We start from the raw sequence: 12,578 nt of genomic DNA, 5'->3' as shown, positions 1-12,578 counted from the left end.
TAACATGCCTCACATCTTCTTTTTCTTTCTCAGCCCTCATAATTTCTAATTTCAAATCTTTTATGCTTTTCATTGCTTTATCAAATTCCTTATTGTTAAAGTATGCATGGTCTATTACCCCCACTTTTAACAATAAGATATGATTATTTTCTAACTCTTCTTTTATTTTTTCTAACTCTCCTAAAATTTCGCTCGGTGGCCTAATTTCTTCAGATGAGTCTAATTTTTTCAATCTGGACACTAAGTCCGATTGCATTTTTAAAAGCTTTATAACTTTTTCTGACAGCATTTTTATACCCTGAACCCATTTTCAATGGGAAATCAGGGTATAATGGTTTTGTTGAAATGTATGTAACAGGCAGAAGGAGGCGTGGCAGACCCCACAAAGTATATATATTCTTGATCAGGGCGACGATCTGAGTTGATTTGGCCCTTTCCGTCTGTCTGTCCGTCCGTCCGTCTGTCCGTCTGTCCGTATGTATGAACGCGTCGATTTCAGAAGATATAAGAGCTAGAGACTTCAAAATTTTTTTTAAATGTTCGTAATTACAGCGCGCATATCAAGTTTATCATTAAAAATCGATAACTCATCCTGATCTTTTTTTTATCGATAAAAAACCTTATCGAAAACCAGTTATAAAATTATATCTTCTACACCTTTATTGCTAGAGTCTCCAAATTTTTAATGTATGCCTATATGCAATTTATACAATTTCGGTTTTTGTTAAAATTTACCCCCACCCTTAAATTCACCCCCTCACCATCACTTTTGTAAAAAGCGTATTTCAAATACTAGAGACTTGTGCTTTAGCAATTACATGCATATTCATGTTATAATCATAATCTAAAAGTTTCATGAAGATCGTAAGTCCACAAAAAAAGTTATTAAGCAATTAAGTTCTCATAGTAAGCGCTCACTGCCGCCCATGCGTGTTTATGCTTGTGTGTGTATATGTATGTAATTGCTTGTGTATGTGTGTGTGTGTGTGTGTGTGTGTGTGTGTGTGTGTGTGTGTGTATGTGTATGTATGTGTGTGTGTGTATGTATGCCTGTGTGTGCGTGCGTGCGTGCGTGTGTGTGTGTGTGTGTGTGCGTGTTTCTTGTGTAAGCTGAAAGACGCGAAAAATTATTGAAATAGCTATTACTCCAAGGGTTCAGGGGATCTCGTAGTCGAGTAGTCTCAACTAGAGCTTTCTTACTTGTTTTTTAAATTTTTTTTTTTTATTTATTTAAAACAAAAATTAAACTACGACTTATCTTTATCTTATCCGCGCTGTCCTCCTATTGATCCAGTCTTCTCTGAAGGGGGCGCCTGATGATCTTGGTGAGACTCGTCTTCCCGTTGGCCACTGACGGTTCTGATGAGTCGCTCTCTTTCGTCGTATTTTGCTGTTTATTGATGTAGTTTTACTCTGTCTCTCTTTTTAGATAGAGAACAGAAACCCTTTGGTAGTATTCTGCCTCTCCGCACTTTGCGCGAGAGAACAGAATTACTTCTATTTTTTGTTTTTTTTTTTTTTTGAACCGAACTTTTCAGATTTATATTTATTATTTTTTTCGTCTCTCCGCACTTCACGCGAGAGAACCGAATCACTTCAATTTTTGTTTTTGTTTTTTGTTTTTCTCTCTCCGCACTTCACGCGAAAGAACCGAACTTTTCGGATTTTTAATTTTTTATTTTTTCCGTCTCTCCGCACTTCACGCGAGAGAACAGAATCACTTCAACTTTTGTTTATTGTTTTTCTCTCTCCTCACTTCACGCGAGAGAACCGAACTTTTCGGATTTTTGGGAATGCAGACCCACCAGCACTACAAATTTTCTTTTTTTAAATTTGAGCACCACTTTTCAGTTTATATATGTATATACTCTGTCTCTTACCACTGGCGGGGGAAAACAGAGTAATATACTATATTTTTTTTAAACTATCAGCACAATAAAACAACTCCACATTTGCCGAATTCAAGATGGAAACTGAACTGTTTATTGCTTAAAATCCTAGTTCTTATATACCTAACAGAGACTCTTAAAACTACTTCCAGTCACTGGAAGGGTGCATTTTCTCACACAAACAAGTGCACAGATGCTTACTTAAGTGTCCCTTTTTTTGAATCGTTGGGCCCAGGCTCACGTTACATTTACATATATTAGACGCTGCATTGGTCGCTGCAACTAAGGGATGACATATTTATTACTTTGTGTCGGATAACGCGCAGATTATTCGAGTACTGTCTCTATTTTTATACTCATTCACGAAAGTGAATCAGTATATTGGTTTTGTGCAATGTCCGTCTTGCTGTCCGTCCGTCTGTCCGTCTGTCCGTCCGTCCGTCTGTCCGTCTGTCCGTCTGTCCGTATGAACGCAATCTATTTCGGCGCTATTGAAGCTAGAGACTTGAAATTTGGAGCACATACTCGTGTATATCTCCGATTTATAAAGTGTTAAAATTTTCCCGATCCGCCCACTAGGGGCGTGGCAAGTCGGAAAATGCATTTTCCGATATACCAGAAATCATATAAGTTGAAGAGCTAGAAAGCTGAAATTTGGTATGTAGGTCCGCGTCGACAACCCAAGATCACAAGCTATGGCGGATATATCTCCGCCCATTAGGGGCGTGGCAAATCGGATAAAACTGTATCTCCTAAAGTTGTAAACCTAGAATGCTGAAATTTTGCATGTCAGCTAATGTTATGATTCTATGAAGTCTAAAAATAAAATTATAAGTCTACACCCATTAGGGGCGTGGCAAATCGGACCTGAAGATATAGTGATTTTTCAAATTCTGCTATTTTTTGGACACTATTGATGCCAGAGATCTCAAATTTTGTATATATACTCGGGCTGATCACCCAAGACCAAAAAGTTTTGTCGGATATATGTCCGCCCACAGGGGGCGTGGAAAACCGCAAAAGTTTATATCTCCTAAAGTATAATAGCTAGAAGCTTCAAATTTGGATAGTTGAGTTACTGGTAGCCTCCTCTATCGATTCGCCAAAAAAAATTTTTAACCCCCCTTTTGGGGCGTGGCATATCGAAAAATACCCTGTAAATTTCACTTTTTTTGAGAATAAGCATTCAAGCTTTGCAGTTAGGGTACTGTTATCTCATTCTAGAAACTGACCAAAAATGAGGTGTCTACGCCCAGTAGGGGCGTGGCAAATCGGAAAAGCCTGTATATTCTACAGTATTAGAGCGAAACTTAACTACTAAATTGTTTATGGGATGTGAATGAGTATTCCGCAGTCGGTAACGCCCGACTGCAACGTTCTTACTTGTTATTATTATGCATGTTCATGTTTGAACATTCTGCCAGGGGCTCAAAAATGTTGTGGCTGTAAAAGCTGTGGAAGCTCCGTGGTTCGACCATGGTATACTTTTGTTTCGGTTGCCCCTTAATACTGATAGTGAAACACTTATCAGCATTAAGGGTTTGCCCCACGATTGATAGAAACACAACCGTAGTGTCCAAGAGCTCCTGAAGGCCCTTAGGGGTGGAAGCAAACAGCACCAAATCATCTGCGAAGGCTGCAGCATTAGTTTTGGCATTTCCGACACTGACACCGATGTCGTTGGATAGAGACCTGAGCAACCGGTCAATGACCAAATTGAACAGTACGGGGGCTTATGAAGATCCCTCAAGACTAAATCGACTTTGGTCGCGTTATCGGCACATCCGTCCGTGGGTAGAAAGCCTCGCTGTCTTGGGTCCTAGTTAACGGAGTCCGCTATCCTTGACGCCAATATAGCATTCAGTTGTCTAACCACGACCAAAGGCACCGATATCGGACGAAAGTCTTGCGGTCTTGTCACTCTAACTGTTTTCGGAATGAAAATAGTTCGAGCCATTCGGAAGTGGACGGGCAAATCTCCGCACCAAAGAATCAAGTTCATAATGCGAAGCATTATGCCGACGGGAACACTCCTGGCAGTTTTTGGAGTTATACCATCCGGCCCCGGAGACGAAGTCGACACTTTGTGTACTTGGAGGTCCCGTGACGTAATCGGGCCCCATACCCCCTCTCGTATGCACCCTATATGGGGTACGGTGTTACTGCAAGAGGCTAGGCTCGGCTGTGTCATGACTCGCTTCCAGTAAGGCTCCATGACCCTCTGACTTGGCATTGCCGACTCGTTGGTTCCTGCTAGCTAGGATTTTATGCATCGACCTCTGTGTTTGTCCCAGTTACGCTGAACCCTGGCGTACTGCTGCCTTCTACTAATATCGTTCGAATGAATCAGTGGCGAAGTGGCTGGAAATGAAGATGATATTGAGGGAGTTACATCAAGCTCACTTAAACTAGGGCGGCGCTGTATGGTCGGCGGTTCATTCGCTTGTGAGATATGAGCTGCTTGCCCTCTTAGCTGCTCTATTTTTGCCTTATAAATATATCTCTGTCGACACTTTTTAATGGCATCGACGCTGCGGCTTTAAAATATCTTTGCTAGCTTTTTATTAATGAGCCTCTCACTATTTGCTGTGAGCTCTAGTTCCTTCCTCGCCACCATCAACAATTCTTCATCACTCCACCTTGTATTGACATCGACACGGATGCGCACTGCATCTTGCAGATCTCTGTGACAATGTCTCATGTGAACACCCAAGCCGATCTTCGTTTTAAACGACCGTTCACATTCTGTAGATGGAAACATAGCTTCTACCAAAGCGTCTACGTTCCGCTCCTGATGGTCCCCTAGGCGACGAGCCGCAGAGGTAAAATTCACTGAGTTATGTCAGCTATCCGAGGCTCGTTGTAATTATTTGTACCATCAGTTGTCGATCCTTAGGGCTTAGGTCAGGACCCTTTCGTCGCTCAAATTAGCTTATTGCCCAGCTGTTACACTGGTCCAGTAGCCCGGAGGATACCACGAGGAGGCCACATTCAACTGGTGGGGCACTTTGTGCCTTTGAGTCGACTGAAAATTTACAAGTAAATTAACTGCCCATTTATCCTACTGTCCAGAACCGCCCCAACTACCAGGATATTTCTGATAGATGGAAGCGATTGAATGCGTCTGAACCAGTCGGTATTGCTTTGTATTTTTTTAAGATGTTATGCCAAGGTAGCAGGCTTATGATACGGAATCGTAAAATAGAGCTAAGTTATGCCACTATGGTACCCTGCCCAAAACATAAACGTTTTAAAACAGCATACTCCGTCAGACACCACCCTAGAGCTGATAACATTGCTGTCACCAGCATTGAGGACACCCAGAGCTCTTAACCGTTTTACGGATTGATGGCTGCAAATGCCCCGCCAGTTTAATGTAGCGGAGACGACCTCGATGTCACCTCTCGCCTGATAGATAGACCGCAAAATAATCCGTAAGTCCTGTCTGTCGTAGATCTCAACTTTGTCACAACCTGAGCGTCGAGCACAATGGTGCTATCGTGTCGGAATGCTAACAGATCGGGTTTATAAACCCTGTCTTAGCCGTGCAGGCTCTGTTCTGAATAGACGAAGTAACCTCTTTTCTCAAGCCCCGTCTTGAGATAGGAAGCCACTCCATTGTGCCTATACACACGAGCACCGTAAGTTCTATGACATTTCTGCAGAACGTGAATTAATGACTCAGGAGAATCACATCCTGCTCGGCACTGTCTATTCAGTTCGAGCCTTCCCCGCGTGGTCCGAGGCCTCGTGGGAAGAGCATTTATGCGCAATTTGATCCCAGACCGATAAGCTTTACCGCTCATAAGCCTTGTGGGTTGACATACCCATCCGGGTTGCGGAACATAACGTCCAGCTTCACGGAGACCATTGCCATCAACAGATATGTACAATCCAGTCGCCCAGTACGAATCGATCTTTGAACGTGATAACAGCTCATCAATTCCTGCCTTTACTCTATCTCGGGCCCTGCAGAGCTCGTCACTGAGAAAGCTACTGGCCGCCCCTGATTGTTCGAATTGAGGCCATTTGACATTGAGCAATCTCTTAGTGCGTAGCATAGGAGCTAACCAGCGTACCGAGGGAATTCCGAGACCCCCACAACTGGGGGGCAGGAACGCAACTGACACGTCCAACGGAAGATCGACTACCTTCCTGACGAAAGACCGTACCAGCTTGTCAGTGAAAAAGTCTCAGAACGCCCAATGCAACACTACCAAGTGTAAGCATATGATAAAGCTGAAGAATAAGGACAGTTCTGAGGGCGAACAACTTCTGTTGTGGTTTGAGGGGGGCTCGTATCAATCTCTCCATCTTTGGAATTAAGTCCTCCGAAGGATTGTATCGAGCCCTCCCACCGGCAGTAAATTTGATGCCAAGATACTTCCATTCCTCTGAACGCTTCAGGCTTGGGCACGAACTAGGACCTACACGGAAGCTCCGTGGTTCGACCACGGTATACTTTTGTTTCGGTTGCCCCTTAATACTGATAGTGAAACACTTATCAGCATTAAGGGTTAGCCCCACGATTGATAGAAACACAACCGTAGTGTCCAAGAGCTCCTGAAGGCCCTTAGGGGTGGAAGCAAACAGCACCAAATCATCTGCGAAGGCTGCAGCATTAGTTTTGGCATTTCCGACACTGACACCGATGTCGTTGGATAGAGACCTGAGCAACCGGTCAATGACCAAATTGAACAGTACGGGGGCTTATGAAGATCCCTCAAGACTAAATCGACTTTGGTCGCGTTATCGGCACATCCGTCCGTGGGTAGAAAGCCTCGATGCATATTTGTGTTATAATCATAATCTGAAAGTTTCATGAAGATCGTAAGTCCACAAAAAAAGTTATTAAGCAATTAAGTTCTCATAGTAAGCGCTCACTGCCGCCCATGCGTGTTTATGCTTGTGTGTGTATATGTATGTAATTGTTTGTGTATGTGTGTGTGTGTGTGTGTGTGTGTGTGTATATGTGTATGTATGTGTGTGTGTGTATGTATGCCTGTGTGTGCGTGCGTGCGTGTGTGTGTGTGTGTGCGTGTTTCTTGTGTAAGCTGAAAGACGCGAAAAATTATTGAAATAGCTATTACTCCAAGGGTTCAGGGGATCTCGTAGTCGAGTAGTCTCAACTAGAGCTTTCTTACTTGTTTTTTAAATTTTTTTTTTTTTTTTATTTATTTAAAACAAAAATTAAACTTCGACTTATCTTTATCTTATCCGCGCTGTCCTCCTATTGATCCAGTCTTCTCTGAAGGGGGCGCCTGATGATCTTGGTGAGACTCGTCTTCCCGTTGGCCACTGACGGTTCTGATGATGCTGTTTATTGATGTAGTTTTACTCTGTCTCTCTTTTTAGATAGAGAACAGAAACCCTTTGGTAGTATTCTGCCTCTCCGCACTTTGCGCGAGAGAACAGAATTACTTCGATTTTTTGTTTTTTTTTGAACCGAACTTTTCGGATTTATATTTATTATTTTTTTCGTCTCTCCGCACTTCACGCGAGAGAACCGAATCACTTCAATTTTTGTTTTTGTTTTTTGTTTTTCTCTCTCCGCACTTCACGCGAAAGAACCGAACTTTTCGGATTTTTAATTTTTTATTTTTTCCGTCTCTCCGCACTTCACGCGAGAGAACAGAATCACTTCAACTTTTGTTTATTGTTTTTCTCTCTCCTCACTTCACGCGAGAGAACCGAACTTTTCGGATTTTTGGGAATGCAGACCCACCAGCACTACAAATTTTCTTTTTTTAAATTTGAGCACCACTTTTCAGTTTATATATGTATGTACTCTGTCTCTTACCACTGGCGGGGGAAAACAGAGTAATATACTATATTTTTTTTAAACTATCAGCATTAAGACGCTGGTTCCTTTCTCTGTGTAATATACTATATTTTTTTTAAACTATCAGCATTAAGACGCTGGTTCCGTTCTCTGTGTCTCTTACCACGGGTGGGGGAAAACACAGAAAACGCCGAAGGAACAAAATGTTAGAGCGTTAAAACTGGAAACTGAACTGTTTATTGCTTAAAATCCTAGTTCTTATATACCTAACAGAGACTCTTAGAACTACTTCCAGTCACTGGAAGGGTGCATTTTCTCACACAAACAAGTGCACAGATGCTTACTTAAGTGTCCCTTTTTTTGAATCGTTGGGCCCAGGCTCACGTTACATTTACATATATTAGACGCTGCATTGGTCGCTGCAACTAAGGGATGACATATTTATTACTTTGTGTCGGATAACGCGCAGATTATTCGAGTACTGTCTCTATTTTTATTATTATGCATGTTCATGTTTGAACATTCTGCCAGGGGCTCAAAAATGTTGTGGCTGTAAAAATTTTTTTGACTCGCAGGTCATCCAGTATTGACATGTTTTCAAACAAGCCAATTTAACTAAAAATCTATTTTCATTTGTTATATAAATCTTGTGAGGCGGTGATTGGCGAGCCGCCTCACAACCTCGTGGGAAGAGCATTTATGCGCAATTTGATCCCAGACCGATAAGCTTTACCGCTCATCAGCCTTGTGGGTTGACATACCCATCCGTGTTGCGGAACATAACGTCCAGCTTCACGGAGACCATTGCCATCAACAGATATGTACAATCCAGTCGCCCAGTACGAATCGATCTTTGAACGTGATAACAGCTCATCAATTCCTGCCTTTACTCTATCTCGGGCCCTGCAGAGCTCGTCACTGAGAAAACTACTGGCCGCCCCTGATTGTTCGAGTTGAGGCCATTTGACATTGAGCAATCTCTTAGTGCGTAGCATAGGAGCTAACCAGCGTACCGAGGGAATTCCGAGACCCCCACAACTGGGGGGCAGGAACGCAACTGACACGTCCAACGGAAGATCGACTACCTTCCTGACGAAAGACCGTACCAGCTTGTCAGTGAAAAAGTCTCAGAACGCCCAATGCAACACTACCAAGTGTAAGCATATGATAAAGCTGAGGAATAAGGACAGTTCTGAGGGCGAACAACTTCTGTTGTGGTGGTTTGAGGGGGCTCGTATCAATCTCTCCATCTTTGGAATTAAGTCCTCCGAAGGATTGTATCGAGCCCTCCCACCGGCAGTAAATTTGATGCCAAGATACTTCCATTCCTCTGAACGCTTCAGGCTTGGGCACGAACTAGGACCTACACGGAAGCTCCGTGGTTCGACCACGGTATACTTTTGTTTCGGTTGCCCCTTAATACTGATAGTGAAACACTTATCAGCATTAAGGGTTAGCCCCACGATTGATAGAAACACAACCGTAGTGTCCAAGAGCTCCTGAAGGCCCTTAGGGGTGGAAGCAAACAGCACCAAATCATCTGCGAAGGCTGCAGCATTAGTTTTGGCATTTCCGACACTGACACCGATGTCGTTGGATAGAGACCTGAGCAACCGGTCAATGACCAAATTGAACAGTACGGGGGCTTATGAAGATCCCTCAAGACTAAATCGACTTTGGTCGCGTTATCGGCACATCCGTCCGTGAGTAGAAAGCCTCGCTGTCTTGGGTCCTAGTTAACGGAGTACTGCAGCTTTTGCAAATGCACAGTTACCGCCAAACTGTACGATATTCGGCAACATGCGGCAACAAAAAAGCACTTGTCCGCAATTGGAGGCATTGCCCAAAAAAATAAAATAGATTTAAAAAAAAAAAAAACACAAAAACTGAGGAGCAGGAGGCGGCATTATGCTTATATATTGCTGAGCACTCTGCCATTGCTCCAATAGACCATTTGTCCACTATGTGTGTGCAACAATTTAACGACTGTAAAGCTGCAGTTAACTTTATTAACTTTATTAAAGAGATCAAAATGCACACAAATCATTAACAATGTTCTAGCGCTTCACTTTCGTGAAGATCTTATCGCGGACATCGGTTCATCCAAATTTAGCCTAATGTTGGATGAATCCACGGATATAAGTGTAACAAAATTACTTGGTAAATATACATAACTAAAGTTATATGCATTAGTGAGGGCAGTAATTTATACTACAAATCTATAGGTGTCGCAATTATTTATTACAGCGTAAAAATGCAACCATGGTTACTACATTTTTATGTTTAATTCCTATCATCTCTGGAGACGCGATCACTATTGCAGAAGCGATCAAGCTTGAGTTGCTCAATTTAAATCTCAGTATTTCAAATATGATTGGAATTGGCACCGACAACGCAAGCGTCATGACAGGGGCCAATATGAGCGTGTACACTGAATTAAAAAATAGTGTACCTTCATTGATGTTAATAAAGTGTGTTTGCCATTCTATTCAATTGACAGTCAACCACTCCTGCAAAAAAAATTTTTTTTTTTTGAGGCAAATAACATATAGAAAATTATATGAATGTATAAATGATGGGCAGGTATACATATATATTTGTGTGTAGTTTGTGCAATTGTGTTCGTTAAAACAATGTATGTTATAATTCCCTGTTCGTCTCAAATTTTTGTAAGTCTACTTACCGTGTAATCCGTGTAATTTATATAATGTCCCTTGATTTCGCCATACTGATTTTATATATACATATGTATACATAGGCACCATTGAAAATTTCTAAAGTCTCGGATACGAGATGGTTATCTATAGAAACAGCAGTATGCAGAATCGAAGAGCAGTGGGATGAACTTAAATTGCACTTCGCATTAGCTGCAACCACTGAGAGATGCCACAAGGCAAAAATTTTGCATGAACTTTTTTCTGACGATACAAAAAAGCTTTACCTCTTATTTTTAAAACCGATACTTAAGAGTATGCAACAATTAAATAAGCTTTTTCAAAGTGAGCAAGTAGAGTCCCCAAAACTACTATCTGAGATAGTGACGAGTATCGATTTGCTCAAAACTAAAATAATACCACCTAATGCAAAAATAGATATCCTGAAAGATGATTTGGATGAATGTGCTGTGTCTTCATTATATATGGGATATGCATTTGAAACAGAAATTAAAGAGACAAAATATAATAATGAAGCCACCAAAATCAGAGAGAGGTGCAAAGATTTTATAAAGGAGTTGATTATCCAACTGAGAGAAAGGTAAGCCTTAAACAATTTCGATATAAAAAAAACAAAAAAAAAACTGCATAATAACCTGCTTTTTAATTTCAGACTTCCAGATAACATAGCTTGCAAAAAACTGTTAACACTTTTTCGTTGTCTGCAAAAAAGTGTCTTTCAGTGACACAGTCAAAAAAACTCAGACAGACAAAGTGTTTTTGTCGCGTCTGGCTTAGCTCTCTCGCGCTCTGAGGGAGATAGTTGTTTCTGTTTTCGTTTCCTCAAGTCAAACACTGATCGTTTGCTTGAGTTAAATGAAGTAACGGTAAGTTGCGTTTGTATGGGTAATCACGCGCGATTGCTGCGTTCTTTTTGTATGTATGTATGCGTGTATTTACATGCACACGAAGGCAAAAACATTTTCTGCTGAGTTTTTTAGTCAAAGTGTTTTTTGCTGAGAGGCTTTGTGTGAGGGAAAATCGTGTTAGTTTTACGCGACACTCATGTGAGAGCGTCACACGAATGAGTGATCGCATTGCGTCTGAGCGAAACAGATGCTAAAGAAAACAGAGAGTGACGCTCAGAGAGAGACGTGTCTACACAATTTTTTTTGGTTATGATGCGAGGAAGAGAATAAACGAAAAAACGCTCAACTCTCATTTGCAGGCTCTGCTTTAAATATAAGAATATCGATGATTCTTGCCCAATATGGTAAAATCCATATACAGTTTGACACGAAAGTGTTTTCACTTGGGAAAAATATAGCAATTTTGTTCTTTGACATTAAAAAAAAAACTACTAAATGTGATATTTCTAATTTTTTTTTAATTACATTTTGTTTTTATACTCATTCACGAAAGTGAATCAGTATATTGGTTTTGTGCAATGTCCGTCTTGCTGTCCGTCCGTCTGTCCGTCTGTCCGTCTGTCCGTCCGTCCGTCTGTCCGTCTGTCCGTATGAACGCAATCTATTTCGGCGCTATTGAAGCTAGAGACTTGAAATTTGGAACACATATTCGTGTATATCTCCGATTTATAAAGTGTTAAAATTTTCCCGATCCGCCCACTAGGGGCGTGGCAAATCGGAAAATTCATTTTCCGATATACCAGAAATCATGTTAGTTAAAGAGCTAGAAAGCTGAAATTTGGTATGTAGGTCCGCGTTGACCACCCAAGATCACGAGCTATGGCGGATATATCTACGCCCATTGGGGGCGTGGCAAATCGGATAAAACTGTATCTCCTAAAGTTGTAAACCTAGAATGCTGAAATTTTGCACGTCAGCTAATGGTATGACTCTATAAAGTCTAAAGATAAAATTATAAGTCTATGCCCATTGGGGGCGTGGCAAATCGGACCTGAAGATATAGTGATTTTTTAAATTCTCCTATATTTTGGACACTACTGATGGCAGAGACCTCAAATTTTGTATATATACTCGGACTGATCACCCAAGACCAAAAAGTTTTGTCGGATATATGTCCGCCCACAGGGGGGCGTGGCAAACCACAAAAGTTTATATCTCCTAAAGTATAATAGCTAGAAGCTTTAAATTTGGATAGTTGAGTTACTGGTAGCCTCCTCTATCGATTCGCCAAAAATAATTTTTACGCCTCTTTAGGGGCGTGGCATATCGAAAAATACCCTGTAATTTTCACATTTTTTGAGGTTAAGCATTCAAACTTTGCAGT

This window comes from Drosophila mojavensis, unplaced genomic scaffold, assembly GCF_018153725.1.
Source record: "Drosophila mojavensis isolate 15081-1352.22 unplaced genomic scaffold, ASM1815372v1 contig_136, whole genome shotgun sequence".
NCBI classification, from domain to species: Eukaryota; Metazoa; Arthropoda; class Insecta; order Diptera; family Drosophilidae; genus Drosophila; species Drosophila mojavensis.
Note: the sequence above shows the minus strand (reverse complement) of the source record.